The 19,294-nt window shown below is 40.4% G+C and overlaps 1 protein-coding gene and 1 long non-coding RNA gene across 7 annotated transcripts in view; both read right to left on the bottom strand.

Annotated features, from left to right (window-relative positions):
- Positions 1 to 13,978, bottom strand: part of LOC146436515 (uncharacterized) — a 38,262-nt gene extending 24,284 nt beyond the window's left edge. The window contains exons 1-2 of the long non-coding RNA XR_014852692.1: positions 12,596 to 13,978; positions 12,264 to 12,334 (exon numbers count right to left, since the gene is read on the bottom strand). This is a non-coding gene — a long non-coding RNA (uncharacterized LOC146436515). The remainder of the gene's footprint in view (positions 1 to 12,263; positions 12,335 to 12,595) is intronic.
- TSPAN4 (tetraspanin 4) overlaps positions 1 to 19,294 on the bottom strand; it is a 348,147-nt gene that overhangs the window by 101,644 nt on the left and 227,209 nt on the right. The gene's annotated exons all lie outside the window — the stretch shown is intronic.

Here is a 19,294-nt window from a genome sequence, read left to right as displayed (position 1 = left end):
AAGTCTGTCCCATGGTACTAGAAGGCTCTGTTAGTCAATGTGATGCAGGAGGGAGGAAACAGCCCATGCAATGTAATGCATGGAAACATTTTACTGAACTGTCTATCCACAAAATAAAAACAAAAAAAATCTAGCAACCTGTTTCATAAACTCTATGAAACTATATGAAACCTCTTCAACTATACAAAAGTCAATACTTCTCAATTTCTATTGTTAATATCAGATAATTCTTGTTCTTCATAAAGATTTGATAATAAAACCAATACCTTATCAGAAAAATCCCCCAAATATTTAGAAAAGGAAACCTTTAAAAATGAGAGAAACCACTATCAGGAAGATTTCAGAAATAGCTGAGTAGCTCTTTGGTCTCAGCCTCTTTTTCTACCCTCCTCAGTCTTGTATAATAAGATTTAAAGGTGCATTTGGCATTAACTGCTCCATCAGGTCTTATCTGCAGATGAAAATCTGCTCTTGAGACAGATATTTCCAATGTTTAATTCACTATTGAGAAAAAGCATTCACATGTTTTGTGACTCTTCAAAAGTGTGTGGGGATAAGGCCTCTCATTTCCAACAGCTCAAGTTAAAAACAGTAACTGCACAGTTTTCTCTGCATCTACAAAAAATACTTGTCTTCTACTAGCACAGAAAATAATGTCCTTCCTCTCCTCACTAGTCCCATACCAGGAGAAGAACAGAGAGAAATTTTTTAAAAGAGTGTTTACACATTCAATCAAAATGAGTAACTAGTCTCATTATGATAAGGAACATTAATGTCAAGGGCATCCTGTCTAAATACTCTTGTTCTAATAAAATCACACTTGATTTAATAAGCATTGCTTCAGAATAAGGGACTGTGAGGGGTCAGCCAAGCACAGTCCTAAACAAAGTACAAAAGGTCTGAATAAATGAGATTAAAGTTTACTCTTAAAGCAAGCTAAGGAGCTAAGACACCATCACTACCCAATTTGATTCAATCTTTCATCAAATACAAAGAACTCCATCTCAGGCACAGGACATTTTTAGTCCTGTGCCTGAGACATTAATACTTCAAGATGTTTTCTGATTACTTAAAAAGATGGTACTTCAGGGTTTTCAGTCTGGTTACAAGAGCATTTGTTCCAATGACCAGAAGCTTCAATTAATCTGTTTTCTTAATAACCCCATTCCTTTTCAGCACAGCATACTGGGCCTGGTACTCATCCCTTCTACGTTACTGAAACTGATGTGGAAAAAAGAAAAGGCAGTAACTAAAACTTATGTAAAATACTATAATGGAAGAAGGAAAAAAACCACATGCTTCCCTTTTTTTATTCCTCCTCCAATACAGAATTTGAAATTTGCCTGATTGCTTTGTTTTACACCTTCATCACTGATGACTCTGGGCCTGCACAGATCTGGCAATAATGCTAATGAATTAGTAGTCTATGTGTGTACCAAGCTGGAGCTGAGAAGTGGGGTGCAGACATGTAAAATAAAGCTGTTCTGGGGTATTTTCAATAATAGACTGTTGTGGAAGCAAGGAAAACTTCTGTGAAATAGTGCAGACTGACTTACCAAGGAAATATTTTTACAGATAAATTGTAATATTCCTTTTGCAAACTCCAGCCACTGCCAATCCAAGTCTCCAGGATCTGTGATGAAGTGTTTGTGTGCTTGTGGCTATATGAACTGTTCCCAAACCATGGTACACAAACAGGAATCAGGATGACCATTTTTTCCCATCGAGAAGACTGAATATTGCCTCAACAACTCCTAACCATCTGCCTCTGCACAGGGCCTGATATGGAGTCAAAAGCTATTTGCAGTCATTGCTGCTGTCACTGCCACATGGTACCTCATAATCTCTGCTTTTGGTATCTCAGCAAGCTCAGTATGCAAAACCCCAGGCTATATTGTTAGTACAGTGAGATGCAATAAGAGGATATCAAAGATTATGAAAGGATATTTCAGCAGCAGCTCCTGACCATGGAAAGGCAGAATTAGGTTTGAGAAGAAGGTTGGTTACATTGACTGGGATGACAGCAGGATGGAGACAGCTGCTGTCTCCAGATACAGATTTGATACAGAAAAATGAATGTGCTGTGAAGGGGGAATAGACAAGGTCTGAATAGGAAAACTCCCAGAATTTACAGATAAAGCAGCTGATTCCTGTACTGCTCTGAAAGGAGTCTTTGTTGTTTCTCCAGCATCAGGAGGAGTCCCTAGCTGTATAAAATAGCATGTCAATGTTCTCTGGAAGCTCACTTGCTCAGATTCTTACTCATCTATGATTAACCAGTTTAGCAGTAGCAAACCAATGCCTATACTCTGCAACAAGGGGTTTGCAGACCTAACCCAACCCAGAGCCTTTTTTAAGAGAGAAGGGTCTTTATACTCTCTTGGTTTGCTAACAAGGACATTGCACCAAGATCAGTAGCAAAGACTGTACTCTTCACAACACAAATCAAATCTTTTGTAGTCCTTGGCCCCAGGATTTGCAACTCCCTTCCCATAGATGCAATCAAATCCAAGAATGTGTAGTCCTGATATCTGAAAAGTACTCTTTGTAGTAGTTCCATTGTGTAAATTCTGTATCTGCAGGAAAAACAAAACAAAACAAAACAAGTAGTTACCCAATTCCCATCAGAACTGCTGTGGAAAAATGTCCAAGAGCATATATTTACAATACAACTGAATGTATAATGGCAGGTAATGACCTCTCCACTTGTGAGTTATTTATATGTAAAGTTGCCAGAGTAAAGCATCACATTATTTCTGCTCTATTTCAGCATTCACCAGCTAATGCATAGGTGACAGCATCAGAAAAAATACCTGAAAAGAGCAGGACTGAGGGAAGCAAAGTTCATATCACTTGGTGCTTTGAGAAAAGCCCTTGCCTCAGCCAAAACACAAGGGCTGAGTTATGATGCTGTGTACAAGTTCTTAGAAATTAAATGGTTCTGCCACAAATATTTGGTTGGTCAGATGATTCCAGGCTTTGAAGGGGCATTGTTATGTAAGGACATAACAGTCCATCTATTTTAGGAAAAGGAGAGCTATTATATGACAAAACAGAAAGAATAATACAAACCCTGTGGGCTGAAAGTTTTCAGGGATGACTGGGTTACAGGTTAGTCATATTCATGTCCTTTGGAAACATTCCATCCAACTTAGAAACCTCCCTAAGCAGTACCTATTACCACTGATGAAGTCGAATGTATTCACTATCCTTTAAATAAAAAAGACCATTTGTTTTACCCTTCTTGAATGCTCTTCCTGTGTTGTCTTTACAACAAGAAAGCACAACAGCTTTCCTACTGTAAAGCTGCTCACTATTGTCTGTATCTTTTCAAGGGAAGAGAGAACTGATACAAAAACACAGTGAATACACAGTAAATTCCATCTCAGGCTCCTATAGAGTTATTAGGCACATACTGATATAATGCTAAATGGGAGTGCTTTATGAATGGTAATGTAATAGTACCAGATTAAATACAGGAACTGCTTATTATAAAATCTGCATTTTTCTCTCCTATTAAAGAAATACTGCACTGTCTCCCTCTTCCAAATGAAACTGCCACCACAGAATTCCCCCTTCTAAAAGGATTTTTCCCCATCAAGCTTTTCTGATGGGTGTCCTTGAAATGTTGCAGAGGCAAACAACTGCAGCACTAAAATGATCACTTGGCAGCTTGCTGATGCTTGCTGAATCTCTCTCTCTGAGCCAGCTCCTGCTTTGTTTTCTTCTCTCTCTTACAGTGATCTCATACAGCATAGGCATCTCAGAGACTGACATGAAACTGCAGTTCCAAGGGGTTTTTTTCTCTCAAGAGAAAGAGAGGTATTTGCTTGAGATAAACTTAAATACTCCACCCAGCTCAACTCCACGGCAGTTCAGTGTGAAAGCAAATGTGTTTGCTTATCAGACAGTAAGGAAACTCCATCTTTGTTTCACACTGGAGCGAAGTCTAGGATTCAAATGTTTCAGAAATCCTAAGTTCTCCTCTCTCATACGCACTAGACAAGCTCTGATAGTGTAAAGGGAGAGGGGCAAATCCCTTGTTCCTTCAAAGAAATAAGCACAAAAGCTTTTGCTCCATTTCCTTTATAGTTGCTATGGTTAGGCCTTATAGAAAACTGATGCTCTCTTATTGCAAACAGATTTTTATCAGGAAATGCTGTTGCCCCTGAAAAAATCTGCTTGGGCTACTTATCTGCTCCCTGAATTTACACTGAGCTTACAACAACAACAATAACAACAAAATCTCCTTGACTCTTTGCAATTCACCTGTAAGCAATAACTGACCAAACCAAAACATTGCTGATCAACACTGCTGATCAAGTATCATAACTTTTCTACTTGCCCAGTTCCATCCTCCTACTGGACACAGAAAATCCAACTTCACTTTTCAGAAACCAGCCAGCCACCGTGACATGTACTAGTCCTTACGATTTACTCCTAGACCTAGCAGATACATGGGCAGCAGAGAGAATGGGGAAGCCACATCAGTGTCTGACTCTGGTTTTCATCAGTGGAGCTTTCAGGACCATCAGGCCCATTTATTTGTGTTTCCACTGTCAAAAAGGCAATGCAGACACTAAAACAGAAATGGTGGTCCTGAGGCATGTTCTGAATACATGACAGTGTATGTGGCACAATATATAAGTTTTATTTGCCCTTGTTAAGGATGACATACATAACTTGGTGTGGATATAAAACTTTTGCCAATAAAACTTGTGGCCATAAACTTTTGCTAATAAAATCCTTCTATGCTATATCGTCAAATATTTTCTCTTTGTCTAATTATACAGAAATACGGTAATGATGAGCAGGTAGATTCAGACATTAGGCTAGGCCAGTATGAGATGTTCCTAACTGCTGTACATCACAAGATATAAACCTGTCCAAATCTGACTGGCAGTAATTTAGGAAGGTTTAAAACTTATCATGGCCAACAGATCTATGATTATCACAGAGGAGTTATTGCCTGCTGTGTAATTAGTTTGTTCTCACCGAGCTAGCCCATGGCTTACAGGCATTTTGCAGTGTTGTAAAACACCCTGGAGAAGGATGACTACTGCAGATGGAAAAGCACTCTCCATTGCAACACACAGGCCAGGAGAGCTCCGCTAGCCCTCGATGCCTAATGCCTTCAGAGCTGAAGAACCTGGTTTACATCCTGCTGCCTCCACTTGGTGTTTTATGTGCACAGCTGGCTAATGACCGTGTTGTATTATGTATAAAACCATTTACTGTGATATGCTCGTGGTGTTAATATGCTGTAGAGTATTTTTGCTTTGTTTAAGGGGCAACTCTGGGAAACATTAATGCTGGATGGTACAAAAACAAGGGTAATTCCAGTCCAGACTGCAAGAAGAAATCCACAAAGCGGCCAAACACTTCCATCTGCTCAGTGAACAAAGAGACTTTCATGCCTCAATTTATGCCTTCTGCTGTCAACAGTGAGTAAGGAATCTTCCTTGCATTTGTAGGGGCCATGCTGCAGAATGCTGCCTAGCAGTGCTTCTCTTCAGTGGCCTCCATGCTCCCTGTCCCTCAGCCTGTGCATGAGGCTTTTTGACTTGTTCTGACTTGTTCCAGCCCCTTTGCAACTTGCCTCAGAGAAAGTGCTGAATACGAGGAACTCTCTGCTACACCAAAAGAAACCAGTGGTCAGAAGGCATTATGAATTAGGTTTTGAGAGTTTGGTGCTGACCAGCCACTTATCACACACTTCTTGAAAGTATATAACAGCAAAAAAACCTTTGCTTCAGCCTGTCCTACACAGCTAGACTCTGGAATCTTTATGTACTGAGAGGATGTTTGCTCTGTGTGAAAGCAATTAGGTGCAGAATGTAATGTAGGCCTGTTACCTTCTCACTACAATTTATAAATACATCTATCTTTTTTCCCCCTTATTTTACTGGTTTTGTACTTTCACTGATGCATCTCTAGAGTGGCTTGAAGAGCCTGTTGGAGATTCAAAGGACTCAAAGTTTTGAAAAGCACCACAAAGACAACTTAGAGAAGGCTCCTAGTGACCTTATTCCTCAAGATTAAAAAAAAAAAATAGGTTGGTATTGAAGATGTGTGGTTCTGCCAGCACACAGGTGCAATGCAGAGTTTTTTGCTCACAGGTAACATCTGAGTAGGAGTTCCAGCAATTACACTGTCAGAAACAAGCAACACAGAATGAACTGCACTTGCTAAAATTTCCCATCTATTTCCTTGCCTTCCTCTCATCCATATACTTTCTCAGCTGGATTGTTTTCCAGGATAACAGAAGTGATGGGGGAGCTCTAGCTCCCTGGAATGGCCAATCTGCTACATCACTGATACCAGAAAGATGATTCAGCCCACTTCACTGTTTTCCACATCCAAAGTGTATCTAAACTTCGCCTCAGCTCCTGCTGAGGGATACTGGAACATGCACCACAGCACAGAAATGCACTGGGTGACTAACATCAAGGCTTAGTTTGTGTGAAATGCTGAAGCCCCTTAATAATATTTTAATGAACATGAGATGCCCAAATACTGTCAGATGCACAGGTACTCCCTGCCAGCATTCTCACCCCTTGCTATCCTGCATCCTCAGTTCCATTTGCAGAAATGACAAGGTCAATGATTGACTGTAATAATCACAGAATGTTAAAGGTTGAATTGGACCTTAAAGATCATTCAGTTCCAATCCCCTAGCCATGGGCAGAGACACCTCCCACTAGACCAGGTTGCTCAAGGCCTTATCCAATCTGGACATGAACACTGACAAGGATGGGGTATCCATAACCTCCCTGGGCAACCTCTTCCAGTGCCTCACCACCCTCATAAGCAAGATATTTTTACTTAATATCTAGCCTAAATTTCCCATTTCACAGTGAACATATTACACCTTGCCCTATCACTACAGTTCCTGACAAAGAATCGCTCTCCAGCTTCCTTGCGGGCCCTCTTCAGATACTGGAAGGTTGCTGCGAGGTTTCCACACAACCTTCTCCTCTCCGTGGTGAAGGAGCCCCTCCTTCCTCAGCCTGAGCATTGCAATGTGCTGCATATGAAGGCCATTCAACAGTTTTAGCTCATTCAGAGGGAGCCACCTGTGAATGTTTCTGCAGAAATATATATATATATATAATTACATTGATAGATAGACAGACAGAGAGACAGATAGGCACACCCCTTCAGGTCCATGGATCTGTGCTGCCTTCCAGGTAAATATGTTCTGCTTAGATTAATTTGTTCAATATTTTTTTCTATTAGCTTGGGCTGCTGATAGATCCAGTTTGTTCTTGAAAAATATAAAGATGATACTCCCCTGCTATAGTTCTGCAGAAGCAGGAGTGGGTTTACAAACTAGAATCCCAGAGAATGCAGGGGGAGATAACAGCACACTGCAGTCTGAATTACTGGTTTCCAGGTCTGCCACAAAGACAACTTTCTCAGGAAGCTACAAAGAGAGAAAGAATGTCTGTCTTGTGTTAATCCTTATCAGGCGAAGACAGGCTTAAATGTGTTTGTTTATAACAGTGCTCAAGTTTGCTAAAGTACTTTAATAAGTAGCTAAAAAGAAGAGGCTGTCAAAAATCTAGTTTTCCTTTGATGGAGGAAGGAGAAGAAAATCTAAATTAAAATAGGTATGTTTTCATACACAGAATATAACACAGTGTGAAGAGTTGTGATATTTCTCTTTGAATAACATTCACAGAAGCAGGCAACACTTCATGATGTTATTCTACCTCTGAGGGTAAGGGAAGCTTGTTATAATTTTTTTGGAGGTGTAAGTTTTTCTATGAAGTTTCCTCACTCACTGATCCTGACCTATGTAACAATCACTATGCACCCATAATCAGGACATAAACAGCATTAATGGGCAAAGCAAGCTAACAGACAACAGGTAAAATCCAAAGGATGGATACAGCATTTGTTTTTGATGTATGTTTTGTATCTCTCATACACACTGCATGCTAACATGTACTTTTAGGCTGTGGCAATTCATCACTACAGAAATTAAGATTAATTCTTCAGTTAAAAGAAAACTCTATTGCTAGATTTTTCAGGAGAATCTAAAGCTATTGTTCTTAGTAGTATTTTATTTATGGATGTGTTCTGGTGACGCAGTTTGATTTTCTTGGCTCCGTATTTTACTTTCTCACCTCTCTGAAAGTGGACATTGCTAGTACATTGATCAATGAATCGAAAGTTTCTCTAGTTACACTGCTGTTGGACCAAGCACTTCTCTTTATTCCCTACTGATGATCCCCAAAGGTCCCCTCAGAAATTCACAAAAAGCATTGCTACACTGACATTGCCCTCACTGGGCTCCTTTCTCTCTCTTCCACAAGACATTAAGAAATACAAATTGTAAGGTCTATACAGAGGCTAGAATCCAGACTAGGTCTGACTTCTGCAGGACACCAAACCAAAGCAAAAGTTTTTCTAGAAACAATATTGAGGATCTACTAAGTGCTAGAATAAGTAACTGACAAAACACTAAACTGTTCATTCCAGTGTTTTGAGCATTTCCCTTTATGTTAAGTGGTAACATAAAGACAATCAACATAAAATTTATGGGGCAGTTACCAGCCATTTGGTTTTCTATGTACATATTGTAGATTCAGAGTGGTTTTGACAGCAATGGCTGTTACTGCTTGAGAGACACCACAAGTACCAGGATTACGACACTCTGCAATGCCCAGTGCCGATTATTGCACAAGTGAAACAGCTTTTCTACCACACATGAAATATTTTATACAGCCACAGCTGGAAAAGTTACTTTATATTCCGCTATAAATATGAAGAAAATATCACTTGGAGAATCTTCTAAGATAAAGATGCATGAGCTGAAGAAATCATTTTGAAAGAGCCAGCTGTAAATAGAGGTTGTAACTTACTTGGCTGGTACACAAACACTTGAACTTCTTGCAAGCTATTGCAAGAGCAGATTAGAACTAAAGGAAGGACAGGCAGTCTATAAAATACATCAATGTTATGGCATACATTGTTCTATGAGTCCCCAAAGACAGTATCATCTCCTATGAGCTGTATTATTTTGCTGTACTTAACATGATACTGCACTGAAGAGTTTGCTAAAGTAAAGAATATTTGTAATTTAGGATGTACCGTAAGTAGAACTTTGTGCAAACAAGAAACTAGGTCAGGTCATCAGATTCAGAGTGACATGCTTAATGCACTGTTTGTCCTATTCTTTTCAAATTAAATATTTATTTAACTGAAGGATGATAGGGATTTGCTTTTCTTTGATCTTATTTGGAACATAGTGAATGCATACAGTAAAGACACAATGACTGATGCCAGTGTAAATTACTATATCCTGAAACATTAAAATGTGCCCATAAAATTTGAGTTTTCCAAGGCAACTAAATCTTACCATCTCCCTCTGCACATTTTATTCATGTAGGATAGCTGGCATTTATTTTCAGCAAAACAATCTGTAACATCAAGTTAGCTATAGTGTAATGTGTGTGTACATACATATGGAGGTACAGAATACCTTCACTCTAGACACATTCAATTGTGCTGGGATCCACTGCAGCTGGCACACAAGCTAATAAGAAGCCTGAGCAGGTACCTACCAGCTGCAATACATTATTTCTGCAAAGTATAAAACAATCTCAGCACAACAGGCAGCTGTTCAAAGTTAACTCTTGAATTAGAGTCCCGAGCAGGTGATGAACTAATTTTATGGTGGTTTTTTTTTCAGTACCCCATTTCACTGAATTCAGCATGGCTGTGGACAACTATTTCAATACAGATGGACTTAAATGACTGAGGTTCAGCTAATGTTTGGCTTTGCTATATTGAGAAACAAGAGTGTGAACTAGCAGATACCAAGTTAAATTTACAAGAGTTTCAGCAGGGATTGAAAAAAAAGGTTTGGGATAGGAAGTTCAGGTATGCATTCTGATATGGTCTTTTCTCCTTTGACCCACACCCTATTTACGTACTGTTGGCAGCTCCCCTTCTCCATCAGTGACCCAGAAAATTAGAAAAACAGGTCACACATACAGAAATGCTGGAGGAACTAATAGTTTAGAAAAGAGATGACTCATGGGGAAGATGATCACAATCTATAAATATCTTCAAGGCAATAACATAAATGTATAAATGAAAGATGGGAATTGTTCTGTCTCAGAAGTTGGTAGGTAAGTTGGCAGCATAAGGAAAAGAATAACTGGTAAGTGAATAGTATCTCCAGGGATGTTGGCTAGGAACCATTACTGTAAATATTCAAGAACAGGTAAAATCAATACTAGTGGGTAAGATGCATTGAGAAGACCTGCAAGACCCCTGGAGCTTGGCTTGATGTTTCCAAGGCATCATTTTTGGTGCTGTTTTTGCTATCCATGACATTATGGTAAGCCCTAAAGAGAGAAAAGATTACATTCACCAAGGTAAATGTGGCTGCTTAAATTACAATTATGTGTAAGCAGGCATTTCATTGACTCAGCACCTGACATCTCCTTACTATCAGCGAGAGCTTTTATGACATGCAAATGTAGAAAGGTACTACACACCACTGATACAGATTCATAGTTGCTAATTATACTATTAATAACACTGAACCTATCTGCTACTAATCTTATTGATATAAATAGTATTATTAATTCCATCAGGCGTCAGCAGTGATGTTGAATGACACAGTGTACAGTCATCTCCCTGAATGACTCATTAAGCTCACAGAGAAGGATGACCTTCTTCCACAGCTGCACCTGGCCTGCCTGAGGCATTAATGGCTCAGATGTCTTCACTTCCCATCAAACAAATAGCTGGTGAAGTGCAGTGACATATTTTATCAAATTTAAAAAACAAACCAGAAAACCCTCCAGCACATCAGAGCTAGGACTGCGATGCCAGACAATAAAAGGCTGCCTGTTGCACTTCAGGTTCCTCTGCAGTGCACATGCACTGGGATCAACTGCAAAAAAACCATGTTTCCATAGGAATCAGAGCTCATTTTGTGACTCTAGTTACTCGGTAGCTCTTCTCAACCTCCACATTCAGTTCATTGCACCACATCTTGTTTCTGTACACCCACAAACCCTAAACAACTGCACCACACTTCCAGGCCTTTATTTTTTACACTAGCTAGCACCAGAAAAATTTTGTTTTCCTTCAATATTCCTAAAACATTTGGCATTATTACAATCTTTTTTTGGCAGACATGAAACTAAAGCTAGCCATGAGTAAAGCCGAAGCAGCTAAAACACTACATTTAAGGAACAAACTTGAGCCCCCTGGAGTGTGATATTTCCAAAGTACTTACCATTTTTATGGCACCCCACACGTGCAGAGCACAGATCCAAGCCTCATGCTTGCAGTCGGGAATGCTCAGCACTTATGCAAATCTGGCCTAACACACATCCTACCAACTACCTGCATAATTAGGAATGTGCAGACTGTGCTCAGAGGATTTTGGCATTGCACATTTGACATCCACTGCCTGTCAGCAATCCCTGGCCACATTCACTGCATAGTTTCCAAACAAGATAAGGGCTCTACCAAGATCAGATTGAATCCCTGCACAATCCCACAACTTTCTGCTGTTTCCTCTATGAGGAGCAATACAGAATGTCAGCACCTAATTCAAGACTCTGGCAAAGTGTATGAACAGTGAGAGGGTGAGTTAAGGCTGCAAAGACAAGGAACCAGAATTCCTGTGTCTACTACACAGGAATTTCACTGATCAACTTTTTACATGATTGTCACTTTTGAAAAAAGCAAAGTAAGCATATTTTCCTAGGTAATAATGTAAGAAACATCCTCACTAGATTGACAAAAGCACTATCCTATGGTTTCCTACAATTCTTTAGAAACCCAAAAACACTGGATGGCATGGCAAACACAAGGATGTGGGGGTTTGGCAAAACCCACATACACCTCCTGTTCCCTATTTAAAGATTCCGAGATAAGTATGATCTAGCTCAGCCAGCCAGTGCTTTACACTACACCTGTGACCATTCTATCCCACTGTAACATAATGAGCAGATCAGAAAATTCTTAGCACAGATTTTTTTTCTCAGTGTTTACATTAAATCTGGCAAACTACATCTCTGCTTCATCACTGATTCCACCCATGTGTCATCATTGCATAAATGATGCTTACAGTTTTGGGTAAGTCAATTTGCGCAGCGATTAGTTTTCCTATCTGTTAAACCTTTAAATATTTGATTTGCAAATGAGTCTGACTTTTCATCCCAACTATTACTCCATTATTTAATCTATTTTTTGAAAAGGTACATATGTATCCTGGAAGACAGCCTTACCAAGCATCATGCAAGTGCAGTTTCTCTTTGACTTATGATGTGTGTTGCTTTGGTTTTCAATCCTTTAATCTCTACAGTTGTCATGAAAGAAACACAGGACAACCAGGTAAGCCTCATCTAAGCCAGCTGCTAAGGAGCACAGCTCTAGGCACAGAGGAAAGCAGACAGCTCTTCAAGTCTCACTCTTAGCTCAGCACAGGCTGCCTTCCTGGGCCAGTAACTTTGCCCAGACTGCAGAGAACCTTGAGTTGCTCCCAGTCTAAATAAATGGTCACCATTCAACATGACCTCAAGGAAGATTGTGCATATGGAAACAACAAATACAACCATACCTGCATCAGGAGAGAGTCACTGCAGAAGGAGTAACTAAGAAAAAATCTTGCTGGTTTTAATAGATAATTATTAGCCGACAACTTGTGAGAACAGCACATTTATGGAAAGGGCAACTTCAGCCCTAACAAGACCCAGGGAAGCAATTCCTGGCTCTGTGTGTGCAGCACTGGAAAGAACATTATTAGACTGGAGTGTACAGTTCTGCCCTATACATAACAATGTGGCTGTAGACATCATAAAGCAAGTGCAAAGGAGGATCATAGAAGTGTCCCAGGAACTGACAAATTCATCCTGACAATGCAAGGACTAAGGAATTTTTTATGAATTTAGGTACTGAAGAGTAAACCAGGAGTTGATGTGAACAATGTGAAACACTGTTTTCATAGAAAAGAGATCAGATAGTGTAGCCTTTCTAATCCTTACAATAGCATAGAAAGAGCCAATGACTGAAAGCTAAAGTAAGATATTTAATCTCAAGGAAAAGTTTCTTAGGGAAAGTATAAATAAGTACCGAAACTGGTTACCAGAAGAGGAGACAGACTTGCCTGGATCTGAAGACTTTAAAATATGTATTTTAATGCTGCTTCTAGAATTAATTTTATGGTCTAGACAGCTAAGAAGGAAGACAAAGAAACTGGCCTAAATGTTCCAGAAGAACCCTCTTGACCCTGGCTCTCCCAGAAGTGGGCCAAATTTACACCACTGCCCTGATCTTGTAGTTCTCTATTTGCAGCAGGTAAAGTCAAAACTCACTGCACAGCCTTGGATGCTCTGTGGAGGGAATCAGGAAACAGTTTTCCATCTACGCATGCATGACCAGCCACACTGTGGCTTTCCCATGTCTGATATTTCTTGCTACTCTGAGGTATCAGAGCAGCAGGAACTGTGGGCACTGCACAGAGAGCTGCTGCTCTGCTCCAGAGAAGAGTTCTTTTCTCCTGTAAAGGAGTCCTGTAGAGGGCTGGCTGGTGAGGATTACTTCTGTTTTTATTTTTCATTCAGGATCTCAGTGCCCCTTTCACACACACATCTTTGTCAGCAATGTGGGCAGTAGGACTGAGGGCACCCTCACTAAGTCTGCAGACAATGCCAAGCTGTGAGGTACAGCCAGTGCCATCCAGAGGGGCTTGGACAGGATGGAGAGATGGGCCCAAGAGAATCTTATGAAGACCAACAAAGCCAAGTGCAAGGTCCTGCACTTGGGTTGGGGCAATCCCAAGCACAAATACAGGCTGGGCAGAGAATGGATCGAGAGCAGTTCTGAGGAGAACTGGGGATGCTGGTGAATGAGAAGCTCAACATGACCCAGCAATATGCACTTGCAGCCCAGAAAACTAATCATGTCCTGGACTGCATCAAAACAAGCATGACCAGCAGGGTGAGAAAGGTGATTCTCCCCCTCTGCTCCACTCTGGTGAGACCCTACCTGCAGTATTACATCCAGTTCTAGAGCCCTCAGTACAGGAAAGGCTGTATAGACATGGGTCAAGAGGTGAGGCTTGAAGATGATCAGCACCTCTGCTGTGAGGACAGGTTGTCAACCTGGGAAAGAAAAAGCTCCAGGAAGACCTTAGAGCTGCTTCCAGTATCTAAAGGAAGCCTACAAGCAAGCCCCATCTCTGGAAGTGTTCAAGGCCAGGCTGGATGGGGCATCACTGAGTAACCTGGTCTAGTGGCAGGTGCCCCTGCCCACGGCAGGGAGGCTGGAACAAGATAATCTTCAGAGTCCCTTCCAACCCAAACCATTCTGAGATTCTATGATTCTATGACACAGAAGTGTCATCATTTCCCTTGTGACTGACTGGCAACATATTCCCTAAGTTTAGCAGCATCAGGAATGCTCTCACTCGTAGAGACCCCAGAGAGCTGCCTTTGCAAAGCTGACATTTCCAGAGTGTAGAAGAGCAGGCTTCACTCATCAGTGTGACAGTAAAGAGATTAAAAAGAAAACACATGAAAAGATGGGCAGCTTTTCAGGGAATCCTGGTTCAGAAGATGCAAATCCTGATTGAATAAAAAATAAATCTGGGAGATTTATTTCAAGGTATGGGTGATAGCAAAGATAAACTAGAATGCTAAAGAGCTTAAGTATTCAGGGTCACCTCCAGCCTCAAAAGACACTGTATTTTTTCATTCTTAAAATACAGCAGTAGATATGAGAGGCAAGACCCAGAAGACCCAGAAGTAAAGTTTGATTTTGATTTCTGTATTTGGAGGCACTTCCCTCAGACCTATCACACAGGACAGACTCTCTTCTGCAAGCAAGGACCCCAAGTGTTTTTCTCTTTTCAAGTCTTTGAGCACTTTTAATGGATTCTTGCTGAGGTACTGAAAGGCTCTCTCCAGTCCCACTGCTCTATGCACACATTAAAGCACTCCTTTTTATGTCTGCCCATGATCTGCTAAACTTTCCTCTTTCATTCTCTTTATTGATATTCATGCCATCTATAACTCCACCTGTTTGTTCCTTCTGGAGACTGAGTCCAGATCTCCCATGCAGACCAGCAGAGGTTTGATGATGTAGTTCACTTAGAATGAGAACAAAAACACACTTATCAGGAAATAATTTCAGTGACTATAAGAACACTCTATTACCCAAACATTGCCAAATGGATAACATGGGGGGGGGGGAACCCTAAAAACAAAATCAAAACTCATAAAGAGAAGGCACATTTTATAACAAGCAATGCTATGAACTAGACAGTCAGACGGCTTTGTTAATCAAGTTGGAGAGCAGAAGCTGTGTTTTACACAAGCAGGTACACCACCCAAAGCTCAGTTCATCCACATCCCTGGTTTCAGAAAAGAGTTTTTATCTCCATTCTATCAAAACATTAAAATTAAATTAGGGAGAAATTCTGTTCTAGCCCACTTGTGTCTTTGCTTTCCAAAGAAAAGTTTCACCATCAGAGATGATTATTGGCACTTCCCCAAAGACCAGCCACATCCCTTGGGGTTCAGTTGTCTGATACCTGGCATGCTGCAGAACAGCCATGAGAATCTGGCTCAGCTTTGTTGTACAGAAATGGTTATTGAGTTGTGAGACAATCCACAAGTGAAAGACAAGCAAGAAAAAAATGCAAACAGAAATGAAACTATTCAGATGGTTCCAGTCAGTGATTCAAGACAAAAACAGTGACAAAAGAAGCTATAAAGCTCTAAGGGAAAAAAAGGAGAATTAGAAAACAGCAATTTAGCACAAATGGTCAAGAATAAGCTTGAGCAGTAAAGGAGAGACCTTTTCCACCCAGCTGATGCCGATCTGCCAATTAACCCACCAGGCATTAGGTCTTTGCATCTGCAATGGAGAACACATTGATGTTCTGCTAGCAATTCTGTCCTAGTAGACTGGTACACACGTTAGTCAATAAATTACCACTGTGTACCCTTAAATTCCATGTATCCTGCTTGCCAGTGTCTCTGCACACAGAGATGCCCAAACAAAAGTAACACATGACAGGAAGGGGTCCATAGAGTCTCTCAGTCTGCAGCAGTGATTTCTGAGCACATTAAAACAATAAACATTGCAACCAGACACTTCCACGGGGCTGCAAAGCAGAACCAGTGAACTACACTCCATATTTTGTTCAGGACTTAATAACACAGAGACAGACAACATTTTGATACAGACACCCAGGAGCAAGTGCATGGGTTCATTCTACAGCTTTGAACAGCATGCCAACAACATGCTGTTTCTGAAAATCTTTCTCTGGATATCCAATATGTATCTGAAAACTGTATCCCAAAAGCACAGTAAAAGGAGCTCAAGAGAAATAAATAGACTGAGTGACAGTGTTGCTGCTGCCTAGTGCAATTTCTGCTGCTTAATCTGACTGGTGACATTAAAAAGCACACGCAGATGACAGCTGCTTTAGAGCCAAGATCATTAGATCAGCTCTGTTTTCCACAAAGCAGCAACACATCTAAATTTCTGTGCCCCAGAATGAGCACCTGAGAGATTACTTCCCAAATCTTCCACCAGTAACTTGTGCTAGGCACCTCTTTAGGTCATTATCCACAAAGGTAATCTGTATCCAGTAGGATCAGATTACAAGCAAAACCAGCAATACTGAAGAAACCACTTCAACCTGACTGCCCAGTTGTCTTCTTTAAAGAACTGACGTGTTTTCATTTCCTTTCTGTGATAAGAACTTGAAAGTTCTAAAAGAATGTAAAGCTTATGCACCTGCTTATGCTACCAGAATATGGACAAAGTACAAGTCTACATACTCTGGGTTTTTGCCTGTGTGCTGGAAGAAATGGTGAAAATAGTATAATAGGCAGGTGTTAAATAATAGAGTTGATAAAGGGAACCACAGCAGCAAATGTGAGCACACTTAAATTAAAACTCACAGTGATGACCCTGTGACAGTACCAGGACTTTAGCACAAGGTGAAATGGGGTTTAGGTAAGACTCTATTGCAGTTCTGAACAAATCCTAGAATACAACAACATTACCTTTAGAAGTGACTGAAGATGGAGGAAAATAATGAAATGGAAATTATTTCTTCTATTTTTCCCCTGTGCTGAAAATCTGTACTGAAATTGCAGGTCCATCTACTCTCATTTGGGTAGGCAAAGAGTGAGGATCTTTAGCACTCACTCTCAGTGGACTTTATTCTCTTGCACATCACATTCTGCCAATGTGATGCTCACAGGGACTGAATATGTCAAAGCCATTAGCAAAAGCAGAAGAAAATGCCGCACTTACTAAAAATCAGTAAATTATTTTGTTTATGAACAAAAATGTCCCCATTACTGGGGCCTCATGGCCACACCCAGGGACAGAACAATGCTATGCATCCCTGAATCCCTAACAACATACCACATCTCTTACATCAGGAGAGAGAAATGACAAGTTTCCCTTGATCTCAAGTATCCACTCCTGTATGACCACATTTCTTGGTAACAGTTAGAAGAAAGATTATAACTCTAATGTACTTATCACACAATGTAAACAATTATACTGTATGTGTGAATAAAAACTAGTCTCTTTTTGGATAGGATTCATCTCTGTCTCCTCCCCTATACCCTGTTGTTTACTGAGACTTTGCTCCTTTCTGCATCTTCTCTCTCCCAGACAAGCAAGACTCAAGGGCACTGCCCCTCAGTTTCAGACCTTAACAATTACCTATCTCACTTCAGGGATCTCCTTCCACCCACATTAACTGTGCTGCTTTGTCACTTTTCTTCCCTTTTCAAGATCAAAGCCCAACTCCCCTTGATTCCACTGCTGATGCTCTTCTAGTTCCAATGTAGTTAAAATCCAACGGGAAGGATGATCAGGGAGATATGGAATATCCATCAGATTGGGAGACCAAGACATGAGAAAGCAAGCAGAAAGAAAGGTCTGAGCTGCCTAGAGTGCTTTCAGATGGACAACCAGAAGACCAAAAAGTGGCGACAGGGACAAGACATGGAAGACTAGAGATTACATCAGGTCTATATTGCTGTTTCAATGTAATGGAAACATTTCTTTTTTCATTTTTGATTCTGCCTCCATTTGATAGTATGCTATATACAGTCATTAAGAGCTGAGTGGATTTTTATAGCTGCTATTAGAATTGAATTTTATCTTCCTCCAAAGAGATTTAATAAATTAAATTTCAAAGGCAAAAATAATCACTTACTGCCATGCACATTCCCCCACTTTCACTGTGAAATAAATTCATCAGCAAGAAAGTTTTCATATGATAATCAATATCCATCAAATTCTGAACTTCAGGTTCATGTCAAAGGCTAATAATCCTTGAATTAGTGACACACAGCAACACATCTCTGTTCTCCCTGGCCCCAGGGCCTAAGCATTTGCATGAATCACTAACACACTAAATTGTTGATCCAGATCAACAAAGCTTTCAAATGCACTGTCTTGCTGATAGCCTATAAAACACACCCATAGCTCAGAAATGCTGATCCACACTAATGCATTTACTTCCAGTATTTGCTATACAGTCTAATAAAAATATTAATGCATCAGAAGTGCTGATGCAGCCCCATTAGAGCAAGATTTCCTCACCATAGAAGCATCCTGGTTTTCTCTCCCATGAGCCATGCTTTCAGTAAACATTAGGCTGGAGCATACCAAGGAGGAGAAAATATGAAGTATTTCTGTCCTCATCAGTCAGACAAGGTCATAGTGATTCAGAAATGGTGACCTATTTCTTGCCAAAGAGGCAGGGTGAGAGAAACAGAGAATAAAGTATCCTGGCATGTGAAGCAGAGAAGGGACAAATATTGAGATAACTATGTTCTAGGATGGAATCAATTTTATTCTGCTTTAATTTGGTTGCCTGTGTCAGGTTGTAGGTCCTACAGGTCCAGAATTTAGTGATTCCCCAGGTGAGTCAGGAAGGACCTTGGTGGTTTGAAGAAGACAGTGAACTATTACACCACTAACTCCAACTGGTGTGACACACATTGGTCCACCCAGTCCTCTGTCACAAAGCTCCAGAGATTTGGGAACAGAACCTTCTTATAATCTAGAGCACTGTTTTAACCACCAGTGGGGATTAGAGAGAGACATATAGAAGATGCTACACTACAAACATGGCTCTTATAAGATGGCCTTTATATAGCCTCACAGATATTAGAAATTGATCAGATTTTCTAAAGATTGAAACTCTCCTTTTGAAGAATGAGTGACTTGAAATGAGCCATTCTACTGTTTCCACTTCCAAAGAATCTGTTTATTCATC

Source organism: Lichenostomus cassidix, chromosome 5, assembly GCF_008360975.1.
Source record: "Lichenostomus cassidix isolate B80296 chromosome 5, HeHo_3.0, whole genome shotgun sequence".
Lineage (NCBI taxonomy): Eukaryota > Metazoa > Chordata > Aves > Passeriformes > Meliphagidae > Lichenostomus > Lichenostomus cassidix.
The sequence above is the reverse complement of the archived record's forward strand: the minus strand, read 5'-3'. Positions and strand labels throughout refer to the sequence as shown.